Source organism: Anastrepha obliqua, chromosome 4, assembly GCF_027943255.1.
Source record: "Anastrepha obliqua isolate idAnaObli1 chromosome 4, idAnaObli1_1.0, whole genome shotgun sequence".
NCBI lineage: Eukaryota > Metazoa > Arthropoda > Insecta > Diptera > Tephritidae > Anastrepha > Anastrepha obliqua.
The window spans coordinates 123,404,643-123,417,705 of NC_072895.1; the positions used below are offsets into that span (position 1 = coordinate 123,404,643).

At 38.1% G+C, this 13,063-nt stretch overlaps 1 pseudogene; it reads right to left on the reverse strand.

Moving 5' to 3' along the window:
- Positions 1-7,781: 7,781 nt before the first annotated feature.
- On the reverse strand, positions 7,782-9,883 carry LOC129245112 (maltase A2-like; annotated as a pseudogene).
- Between the last annotated feature and the right edge of the window lie 3,180 nt (positions 9,884-13,063).

The following is a 13,063-nucleotide window of genomic DNA, read 5'->3' on the forward strand; positions in this document are numbered from 1 at the left end:
TTTGTAAAAATATCGTTATGGCTTCTTCAGTATTTTCTGATATTTTGTTGCTTACTTCTACTATGAATACACCTCTTAATGCCCTATGTCCCACTAAGGATTGAGGACCGGAAGGAACGATTTCGCCTCCATGGTTTTAATTCGCATTCAGTAAATTCAAACGCTTTTTAAAATGTGTAAAAAGGTTTTCAATCTTAAGAAGAGTTAAGAGACGGACATTTAATATTCTAACATAACATTAAAAGGAGCAAAACATTAACTTTTCACTTTCAAAATATCTAACTTTATAAGAATCAACGAATTTGCATTAGCACTAAAATCTTCCCAGAGTGACCCATTTACAACATTCTTTTGTTTCATAATACAGATTTTTTAACTTTCAGTTTCGGTAGCTTTAAGTTAAAAATAAAAAGCAACAAACACCAAACTTAAAAATTTTCGCATTCTGGGTATAAAAAGCACTAAATTTATTGCGAAGAGCAAATGGTTGGCAACTCTGCACAACTTGGCAAAAGTGACATCACGCACTCTCTGATGGGCGCAATCTTGTTTCTATAATTCTTGTGTGAAGTCTCTACTGTTATACGGAAGTGAAATATAGCTGGTCTTCAACACCATCACACAGAGGGTATAACCTTCGTCAACAAATGCCTCCGCATCATCTGTAGATTATTCTAGCCGAACACCACCAGCAACAATCCGCTGTGGAGATGAACAATGAGGAACACATCCAATGGCAAATCAAACGCAGAAAGTGGCGTTGGAAAGCATCACTAGAATGGCACTTGAAGGGAATCCGCAGAGGAGCAGAGATCGCGGTCGCCGAATATGAATTAATAATAGAGAATCTATAATTTGTTCCGAGCTCTTTGCAATTTTCGCCTTGAGCTTTTCAAACGATGCGGTCTTTACTATCTATCGTGGCAAATCTCTGTCCTTTCATAAATATTTTTAGTTTTGGGAACAGGAAAAAATCAAGAAGTATTAGTTTTGACCAAATTTCATGTTTGTATTAAATAACAAAGAATTGGAAACCCAAAATTCCAAACAATGGTAAGTTTTCATATGGCACCTCCGAATGAGCCAAACAGGAGATTCAAAAAAATGTATCCCATAGACTAAAAATATACTTCAAATAAAAATCTGGGTATTTCATATTTATTTCGATTAAAAAATTTCAACATTCAGTTCGATTTTAATTCAATATAAAACAAGTAATGAATGCTAAATTCGGTTCGGCCCGAGCTCCTTTCACTTACCCGGCCTCTCTTTAGTAAAAAGTGAAGCCAAGTCCTTCTCCACCTGCAGAGGAGACCTTACTCTTCCTGTGGTACCCCATCGAGTACTTTCAGAGCCGAAGCGTTTGTATCCATTCGGATGACATGACCCAGCCAACGAAGCCGCTGGATCTTTATTTGCTGGGCTTTGTCTATGCCGTCGTAAAGCTCATACAGTTTATTACTTGTGCCAAATATGAGTAAATTTCCTTCATTTATAGTAGATATCAGAAATTAACTTTTTAAATATTACCGTCACATGTAAGGTGGCCGTTGTCATTGCCCAATATGGCGATGCATGTATGTATCGCACGGAGCTTCAGATGTACAGAAATTGATTTAGCCATAACTCTTCTCTTCATTCTGACCAGTTTGGTGAAAATACTTTCATACCAGAGGTCAGCCAAATTTTCTTTGCGAGTGTGTTGGTGAGCACAGGGTAATCGCACCGCACAGTGGTAAAAAGAGTGTTAATATATCCAAGCATGTCTACCGTAGCGTAAGAAAATTATCAGCGTAACCATCGTCTATTTTCGTACGTTGGTGTGCGAACCATAGATAATAAGATGCGAAACTCTTTCATTTTGAGAGAGAGTGCGCCCATGAGATCGTTTCAGAACTTGGCAGCATTCACACATTATGGGATTTTGAACAGCTGGTAGTCGAAATCGTGGGCTGCCAGAACTAAGGCACCTAAAATAATTGACGAAAACCGTTCGTTTTTACGTTAATGGAAAAATGTCGTGATTTAAATATTTATAGTTCCATATTTATTTTAAAATACATTCAATTGAAACGTAATAATTGAAATTGAAGTAAGTTTTTAAAATTTTCGAAAGCCTCTTATATCCTTTTTATCGGCTTTTACTTTTAATTCGTCTTGTGTACATATGACATTTTACGTACATGCAATTTATTGAAAACTGTGTGTTGGTTTATGTCTGTAAAGGGAAATTGAATTTGAGTTTGATACTTGTATGGTTAAGTATCAAACTCAAATTCAATTCCCTTACCTACGCTTTTTAACCATAAAATACTTACATATATTATTTACTATTTTTAGGTAATAAAAACTTAAGGTGATCTGTTTTAACTTTATTCTTATATTAAAAAAAATTCAATATTTTTATAAAGGGTGGTTAAGTTTCAAGGGCCGGTGTTGATTTTGAATAAAATACAATTTTTTTTTAAATTATTGTCATTTTTCTTTATTATGATAATATTGGTATGGCTCAATTACGTACAGAAGAAAATATTGGCCAAATGGCCGCCGCAGCCTCGGCGGCACACCTCCATCCGAAGGTCCAAATTTTCGATGACGCTGAGGCATAATTGAAGTTCTATGCCGTTAATGTGCCGAATGATCTCATCCTTTAGCTCTTAAATTGTTACTGGCTTATCGACGTACACCTTTTCTTTCAAATAACCTTACAGAAAGAAGTCCAACGGTTTCAAATCACATGCTCTTGGCGGCCAATTGACATCGCCGCGACGCGAGATTATTCCGCCATCAAATTTTTCACGCAAAAGAGCCATTGTTTCGTTAGCTGTGTGACAAGTTGCACCGTCCTGTTAAAACCACATATCGTTCACATCCATATCTTTCAATTCGGGCCATAAAAAGTTCGGTATCGTCACACGATAGCGAACACTATTCGCAGTAACTGCCTGACCGGCCTGATTTTGGAAAAAATACGGCCCAATGATGCCACCGGCCCATAAACCGCACCAAACAGTCACTCTTTGTAGGTGCATTGGTTTTTCGACAATCACTCTTGGATTATCATTTGCCCAAATGCGGCAATTCTGCTTATTGACGAATCCACTGAGGGGAAAATGTGCCTCATCACTGAAGATGGTTTTCTTTATTGATATACAGGGTGGCGCACGCATCGTGCTACAAAAACAAAACGTAATAACTTTTTTTCTAATCAATGTATTTAACTTTTTGTTTTTTTATTGTATAGATAATTCAATTTTATTTTATGTAACTAATTAGTTTTGAAAATAATAGAACGTAAATGACCTCCATGCTCATTCACGCATATGCGACACCTGATGAGAAAATTGTTCATTGCGCACTGAAGGGTTGAAGTCGGGATCGCCTCAATTATTGTTGTGATGGACTGCTTCAATTCAGTCAAATTACTTGGTTTTGCTTTATACACCTCTTGTTTGAGATAACCCCATAAAAAAAAATCTGGTGCAGTGAGGTCAGGTGACCTTGGGGGCCAGCGGAAAGTGGAATTTCTGGATATCAATTTATTTCTAAATTTTCGTTGGAGCTCCTCCATAACCGGTCTGGCTATATGTGCAGTTGCTCCATCTTGCTGGAACCAAATGCTGTTAAAAGGAATACGTCTTCGCCGCAGTTCTGGATAAAAAAACTCCTTCAACATGTTTAAATAACGGTCCCCATTTACAGTCGCTGTTACACCATTTTCTTCGAAGAAGTATGGCCCGACAATGCACCTTGATGAAACTGCGCAACACACTGTGACTCGTTCTGGGTGCAGTTCCATCTCATGGAGTATTTGCGGATTTGATTGACTCCATATATGGCAATTTTGCTTGTTTACATTGCCGTTTAGATCAAAATGGGCCTCATCAGACATAAACAAGCAATTTATGAAGTTGTTGTCTTCTTCGGCCATTTCAATAATTTTTTGGCAAAATTCCAGGCGAATAGGCAAATCCAGAGGGTTTAATTTGCTTGTGATTTGAACTTTGTACGGAAACAAGTTTAAGTCATCATGAACTATCCGCTGCAATGACCGTCTGCTAACTCCAATTTGCGCCGACAAGTTACGAGTCGAAACTCTTGGATTTGCCTGAATTGACGATGCTACAGCCGCGATTGTGGCTTCGACCCGAACATGGGGATCTCGATGGTACGGTCTGCGTGCGATGCTTCCAGATTCAGCAAACATGTTCACCAGCCTCATAATGGTCCATCTGCTCGGGGGAGTGCCGCCAAACTCCCGCCTAAATTCCCTTTGGACGGAAATGATGGACTGCAAAGCATGGTACCGCTGCACTATCCAAATCCCCTTTTCGGTATCCCAAGCCTCCATTTTTTGTAAATCTAAATACTAATCTGCAAAATAAAAAAAAAAGCCGATTACTCACACAGAAAAAAAGTTATTACGTTTTGTTTTTGTAGCACGATTCGTGCGCCACCCTGTATTTTATGCTGATTGTGCTTACTTTTATTTCATGTATGTACTATAGGTGTACATATACGGGTGATTTAAGGCTATTTAATTAGTAACCGCGCACTAAAGACTAACATGAATGGCAATGTGGAAACTAAAAATTCCCAATTTTTGATTAATATTAATAAAAAAAATGTTATGTTCCTCAGGAGCACTCATTTCCATATTTCCTGACAACTTAATATGAAAATAATTGTTCCTATTCTGCAACCATTCTTCCATCTAAATTCCATCCAATCTAATGCACATGTAAATAACCGCAAGAACAATTTGGTCCACTTCTTTGTTTCGCATGTTAACAGTACGACGATCACAACGAAATTATGGTTTATGGGTTTGTGTACAGTGACTGTGCAAATCGCTGGGATATGTGGCCAGCTTAACCAAACTGATCAATGGCAGCATTATACTCAAGTAAACAGTAAAATATGCGTAGCATACAACCAGAGCAAGAGCTTTTTCTTCCAAGTAATTCATTTGAGATTGGGTGAATTATTTATTAGTTCATTTGCATTACCAACAAAAACACTATTCGTTGGAACAGCAGCTCCGCCATCCACAAATCTAAGCTCAGGGGGAGGTTCTGGTAGACGTTTGCTTGATTGAGACCGAAGAGCAAGAGAAGCACCGGATGAAATTGGGTCATTCTCATCATCGGCATCACAGTCTTCTTCACTTGCTGTTTTTTCGCCATCAGTTGGAATTTCATTCATTATCATTAATATGACTTCCTCAGAAAGACTGCTAATTTTTTTTAGCGAAATTACTATGAAAAACCGCAAAACGTAAAGCACCATCCCCGCCCTTAGGCAACTTCCCTTTCAGAGCGATTTTAATTCATTTAATTTACTTAAATGCCAGTAAATGTTTCATCTTTCAATAAATATTTTAAATTTCCTACTTACTACTATTTCTTTTAGCTCTAAATGATGAAATTACTTATTACTTTTTTTTATAAAAATTACTCTTTCAATAAATTTATTTATTTATGTCCGAGCACTACCAAATGTAAATTTCAAATAAATTTTTACCGAATCGAAATAAGCCAAACACGTGAGCTTTAAAATCGCCCATGCTAGCATAGGTTATTTATGTTTTGGGAAGCCTCTTTTGAAAAAAATTTATTGTTGTAGTTTTTAGAGGAATTTTTGTTGACCCCGCCAAAAACCAGTCCTGCCAAGCAGGACCCGTGAAACAAAATAGTACTAAACAAAAACTTCCAGCTTTTCCATATTTTTAACACCTTGAAAAAGGATTTTATTCAGCAAAAAATAATTTAAATTATTCTAATAAATACTGGTTATACAGCGTGGGCCAAATAAGACCTTCTAATGTTAAACACAAATAACTTTTGCAATAATCATTTATTTTGGTTAATTGTTTTTATACATTGTATTTCATCAGACAAATGTCCACCATTTTTCTCGATGCAAAGATTGGCTCTTTTTAACGCGTTTTCCATTACACCACATAATGTTGGGTTGAAGGCTCAGTATTTTGTCTCGAATATTTTGCTTCAGCTGTCTAATAGTCTCTGGTTTATTAAGATACACTTTACCTTTTAAATATCCCCATAAAAAGAAGTCGGGCCCAGTCAAATCTGGCGAACGAGGTGGCCAAGGGAAATCTGAATTTTTGGGAATCAGACGTTCGCCAAAAATGTCACGCAGCAGGTCCATAGTTTGCCTTGCAGCATACGCAGTTGCTCCATCTTGTTGAAACCACAAATTAGGATACTGCTCCGCCATTGGCCGCAAACAGTTTTCACTCAATGTTCAGTAAGAAGCTCCTGAAATCGATTCCGGCGTTTCATCCTCATTTTCGAAGAAATATGAACGGATAACTCTGGTGGTCATAACACCGCACCAAGCAGTACATTTAGATGGGTGCTACTGCCGTTGGTGTGTGCCCTTGGATTTTCAGAGCCCCACAATCAACAGTTTCTTTGTTGTTAAATGGAAATGCGTTTCATCCGACGTATGACGATATTTACGCTGCGTTAAAACAATTGATCGTTGACAAGAATAGAAAACCTCGATAATTTCAACGCGTTGTGTTGTACGGTAGGGTTCCATACACCTACAAAATGGGAAAAACAAATATGTCAAAAAATAAAAAAGTTATTTGTGCTCAACATTAGTAGATCTTATTTGGCCCACTTTGTATTTTTGCTTCGGTGTTTTGCTTGTTGTTTTAAATTCGTTATTCCAACAAGTTTCGTTTGTTGATTTTTGTAACTGAACTGGCGCTACTAGTGTGTATTATTATTAATAATACTCATACAGGTATATGAATTCATTTTGTTCATAATTATGGTACTGTGGATATCGAAAATCCCAAGGGGTAAAAGTTTGATTAGAGCTGGAGAAGAAATTCTTCCTGAGAATCAGAGAGGAACGCCAAATATTGATATAAAAACGCGAAAGCCCTCATACATACTATATATTAGCAACTCAATGATATGATGAAGCAGTACGCAAAAGTCGAATGAAGACTGGGTGTCAAAAACCTTAAATCAACTGTTGAGAACGGTGGGTGTTCTGTCATTGTTTGGGGTTTATTGCGACTCAGGGAGTCGTAAAACTAGTTTTTTATTCGTCCATTATCGAGGAAAATTAAAACTCCAGTGCAGGTAAAATAGGCATGTCAAGGAGCGGGCTTTTTATTTCAACACGATAACGATCCCAAGATTATGACTTATGTGTTAAAATGGGATATAAACCCTATGGAAAATCTTAGGTCCTATATCGAGATGAAGCTCGGTAATACAAAAATACAAAATGAAAATATGGAAATGGAAAAAAATGCCTCCCGAATTTCAGCGCAAGTTGGTATAATCTATGCCAAGACACTTAAAAACTGTTTCCAAACATAATGGTTGTCATACGAAATATTAAATGAACACATTGTATGTACGTACAATACATACATATATACCCCATGCAGGACACCTTTGGGAGCAATAAATCCTCATTTTTTTATGCATTGTTAAGTTTATATGATAAACAAGACAAATAACAATACTTTTTAAGTTTTGCTGAATTATTTATGCAGTATTGATCTTCGAGTTTAATTGTGAAATATCTTATTATAGATAAATTTAAAACAAAAAATCACAAACAATTTAAAGGTTCGTCTTCGGGTAAGAAATACTTATGTGTGCCACTGTATGTTCAAAGATACAGAAATGATAGGGGCTTTGTTTGGATAATTTTCATACCGGCCCCTTATTATAATTTTTTTCACATAACGGTACTGAGAGTATTAAACAAGATTTTGCGCACTAGAATACAATTAAAGTTGTTCTAACAAGTGCTGGTTACAAGATGCGAAAAAGACTTGTAAAAATATATAAGAACAGTAGCTCGAACTGCCGACACATACATACAAATGTACTTTACGCAACCCATCGCAGAATAACCGCTTCATAAGGCATCAAATAAATTCGTTTGCTTAAATCGACCTTATCGCTGAAATGTAAAAACAAAACAAAAGTAACCAACTTTTCAAAAATGTCACCACTCACGACACTTACCCATAATTGTGTGGTGAATAGGAAGTGAGCAGCACGTACTCCATAGTCTTATTCGCCAAGCCATCTAAATATTCTATCTGGCTACCGAAGTTAGCTAATAAACGGTACTCCTCAATACCAGAAGCAGTTCTGAAAACGTCATACCAATCGATTACGAAATTTTAAAATCTCCACTTCAACTAACCTCACAACTTGAAATACCTGCTCCTTCAAAGCTCCATACGAAAATCCACCATCTTCTTTGAACGCCTTGAATGCTTCCGTTTGTTTCAAACTGGTCTTTCCCTTGTATATGTTCAAGGTACTATGTGCCACGCCTCGCTGAGTCTGTACATTGAGATATGAGTAGTTAGGATTAACGGGTAGCCAAGTGTAGTTTCCTGTGCTGAATCCGGCATTCTTCGAAGTGTCCCACTGCATTGGCGTACGCTCTGGATCCCGGCCGTCGACGTCACAAGATATAATTGTGCAATCAATTTCTGCGTCAGTCATGCCGATCTCATCTCCCTAAATTATTGGATGCTGGTGATGACAGTATTCCTAAGTATAAATTAGCACTTACGTAATAAGTAACAGATGCGCCGGGCAATGCATGCACTATCATCGTCATCATATCTTTTCTAGTTTCCTCTAAGCGTGTTGCTGGACGACTGTTGTCATGATTTCCTACTACCCAATTGGACGACTTGTGCTTCTCCCATACGGCATCCATCCAGTCATTGGCGGACCTTTCAAGATCCTGTGCACTGATAGAGCCTTCCAAATTGATAAAGTTAAAATTCATTGGCATTTGACTACCAACGTGAGTGCCATTGCTGATATAATCGCTCAACGTCGTAGCAGGGGCATACGCTTCGACAACTTGTATCCTAAAAAGAGATATATTTAATTAATTCACACACAATTAATATTCTGTTGGTTATCGTCCGAAAAGATGGGTCGCACCTTGTATCACCGCCATGTTTTTGTTGGTATTCATCTAAAAACTCGCGCCATTCATATATTAAAAGGACATTTTCTGGTTGATTAAGTGTATATTCTCCAAACATCCTCTGATCTGGATATGTGCCATTTTCATAACGCTTCTCTATGAAAAATGGCACAGCGTCAATGCGAAAAGAATCCACCCCACGATCAAGCCAAAATTCCAAAACCTCGATCAAATGTTTTCGTACCATAGGATTCGTGAGGTTAAAGTCAGGTTGTTCAGGTAAAAACTGGTGTAAATAGTACTGTTGGCGTTCATCATTCCAAGTCCACATAGAACCACCAAAAATAGATATCTGTGCGAAGAAATGAAGAATAGACGTTGATAAAATGAAAAATAGCAAACAATAGCTAATCCGGTTACGCACCCAATTACTTGGCTCACTACGCTCGCCTGTTTCCGCATCGATTTTACCGTCTTCCCATATATAAAAATCATCATAACCATCTTCACGACGAATCGACTTCTGGAACCACTCGCACTCATAACTCGAGTGATTTGGTACAAAATCCAATATCATCTTTAGACCTAATTTATGCGCCTTTGCAAGAAATTCATCAAAATCATCCATTGTACCAAAGAGCGGATCAATGCTGGTGAAGTTAGTTATATCTTAACCCATATCTCTCATCGGCGATTCGAAGATAGGCCCAAGCCATGCAGCCGTCACACCTATTTCCTTGAGAAATCCCAAACGAGATATAATTCCTTTAATGTCACCTATACCATCACCGTCACTGTCCATAAATGATCGAGGATAGATCTGATAGAGTGTGGCCGACTCCCACCAGTCGACGGTGGTGTTCGCAGAAGCGCTAAGAGCACAGAAAACCACAAATGTAAACAATCGTAACGTATTGGAAGCCATGACGGTAAGTACTAACGAACTACTGTTGGCTAAACTTATATTTATACCTCCAGATATATCAAGATTAGAACATTTATTGCCCGATTAGGGAAATTAAATATTATATGAATGCATAACGGAAATCCCAAAGCACTTCACATCAATTCTGTACAATATTCGTCAATTGAAGTATAAGTGTGTATGTGTGTCGTTTGCTTAAATCGACCTTGTCGCTGAAATGTAAAAACAAAACAAAAGTAACCAACTTTTCAAGAATGCCACCACTTATGAGACTTACCCATAATTGTGAGGTGAATAGGAAGTGAGCAGCACGTACTCCATAGTCTTATTCATCAAATCGTCCAGATATTCTATCTGACTACCGAAGTTAGCTAGTAAACGGTACTCCTCACGACCAACACCAGTTCTGAAAACGTTATTTCAATCAGTTGTGAAATTTAAACATCTCCACTTCAACTAACCTCACAACTTGAAAGGCCTGCTTCTTCAAAGCTCCATCAATCTGGTCATTCCCTTGTATATGTTCAAGGTGCGAGATATGAGTAGTTAGGGTTGACGGGTAGCCAGGTGGAGTTTCCTGTGCTGAAACCGACATTCGTCGAAGTGTTCCCTTGCATTGGCGTACGCTCTGGGTCGCGGAAGCTGCAAGTTGCGCTGTTGCAACTAAAGTCTCCGTCAGTCTTGCCGATAGATATGTCCAACCTAGTATCGCCGCCATGTTTTTGTTGGTATTTATCTAGTAATTCGTTCCATTGATATCATAATTCGAGAGTTTCTGGTTGATTCTTTGTATATTTTTGGTCACTCCTTAGACCATCAATTAAAATAGTCTCATCTGGATATGTACCATTTTCATAACGCTTATCTATGAAAAATGGTGCTGCATAAATGTGCAAAACGTCCACTCCAGGATCAAGCCAAAATTCCAAAACTTCGGTGAGATGTTTACGCACCGTAGGATTGGCGAAGTTAAAATCAGGTTGCTCGGCTAGAAACTGATGTAAGTAATACTGTTGGCGTTCTTCAATCCAAGTCCATGCAGATCCACCAAAGACTGACATCTGAATGAAAATATATGAAATGATTGTTGATAGAAATAAAACTAGATTTATGCGCCTTTGCAATCATTGGATCAAAATCCTCCATTGTACCAAAGAGCGGTTCAATTTTGGTTAAATTAGACACATCGTAATCATATCTTTCATCGGTGAAGCGAAGGTTCATGAAAGAAATGTAGCTGTCACACCTATTTCCTTGAGAAATCCCAAACGAAATGTAATGACATTCAAGTCACTTATACCATCGCCGAAAGATCTGATAAAGTGTGGCCGACTCCCACCAGTCGACTGTGGTGTTCGCAGAAGCTCTAAAACAGCAGAAAAGCGCGATTGTAAATAAGCGTAATAAAGCGGACACCATCTCGGGAAGTACTAACGCACCGCTAATGACCAAACTTAGTATACTAAGATAAGAACGTTTATTGCTCGAATAGGGAAATTAAATATTATATGACTGTACAGATATTTGATTGGCGAACAACGGAAACCCCTGAATGCTTCACATAAATTCTGGACAATACTCGTGTGTGAAGCGATTGTTATCACCAGACAGCAAATTGTGTTACCAATTTTGTATTTATGCATACGTGCGTAGCATTTCGATAGAAATATGCACGTTAGTCTGAATCCTGTATATAAATACAGATTACATTTAAAAATTTAAGGAAATTTTATGTTTCAATAAACCAACTATTAAAGTAAAAGTTTATGTCGACATTTTTAATTTCAAAACGTAAAAACTTTGCGCACCGAAAACGGCTACACCCCTTTAGAAGGTCATTGAGCTGAGTAAGCTGGAACTGGTGGTGGTTAATCGAGCATAAAGATAGAGAACAGAAAAGTGGCGAATAAAAGAGGCCTATTATGGATTCGCCTTGGCAGTGAATACAGGACAAAAACGATATTGGTGACGTTGGCTACTATTGCAGCTGCGCTTGAGATCAAGAATACGTTAAGAGTGCACGTTAGAAAGTGAATACAGCGGAAACGAAAAGTTTGCGTGGGCGATGATATTTTTTGGAAAGAGGCGCGAACAGTAATATTTTCGGTAAGAAAATGGGAGCTATAAGCAATTGCATTTTACGCTCCTCTGAAACATTCAAATAATTGTAGACAAATACAATATCAATGAAAACTATAAATTTATTTATCTAAGCGGACTGAGTGCTATATAATTTTAGTTAAAAGCTAGTTTTAGGGTGTTTATTTTCTTTCTTCTCCCACTTTATAATGAATGAAATGTACAATTTGCGACTACAACTACGATCCAACCATTTCAATATGAGATTCGTACTAAAGGTATTACGAAAATAAATCCAAGAACTGACCCGGGGCAAATGACTGGGGCAAATATTTTCAGTGGTAGGCATTGATTCAATAAAGGATTGATTCTGACGTGAGCAACCATACGTTGGCTTATCTCAAGTGGGATCTTCCAATATCCTTTGATATCAGAAGCACTAGAACGTTTGACGTTGATGTGAAGTGATGTGATTACCTATATTTTTTTTTTGTCGGGACAACTAGCAAGTGCAGCACTCAGACATGAATTAAGTTCATTGTACTACACTTGGATTCCCTTTTAATTTTTTTTAAATCTACCCGACCTCCGAAGAAAACTGAGTAGATCTTGTGGTGCCAAGGAGCCAAGATGGTCGCTTCTTAAGGCCATAAGCGCAACTTGGCTGTCGCTGCAGACACATATAGATCTGCCTCTCTATCGATTTTCCACAACAAAGTTCATCGCTTTTTGAACTGCATACACCTTCGCTTGAAACACAGATGCATGCATTCCAAGAGCAAAGTGCAGAGTCAAGGGGCATGGAGAGAATCGTTGGATCGACGTCCATACCTTTTCTGTTTTCCAATGCCGGACAGAGGCCGTACCAGTTCCCATAGTGTTTCAGTCTGCAGATTGCCTTAAAGGCCTCTCCTTGGATGAAAGCATCAAGTAGTGGTAAAGCAATCAGAGCATCTAATGCCGGGCCTGAAGTACTCGGAAAGCTCCGGTGCAACAGATGGCCACAGTGCGTTGTAGTCTCGATAAGGCACTCCTGACTCCCACGAGAGAGAGTCTACTCATCCAGACCACTGATGCATAGGTGATAATAGGTCTTATCAT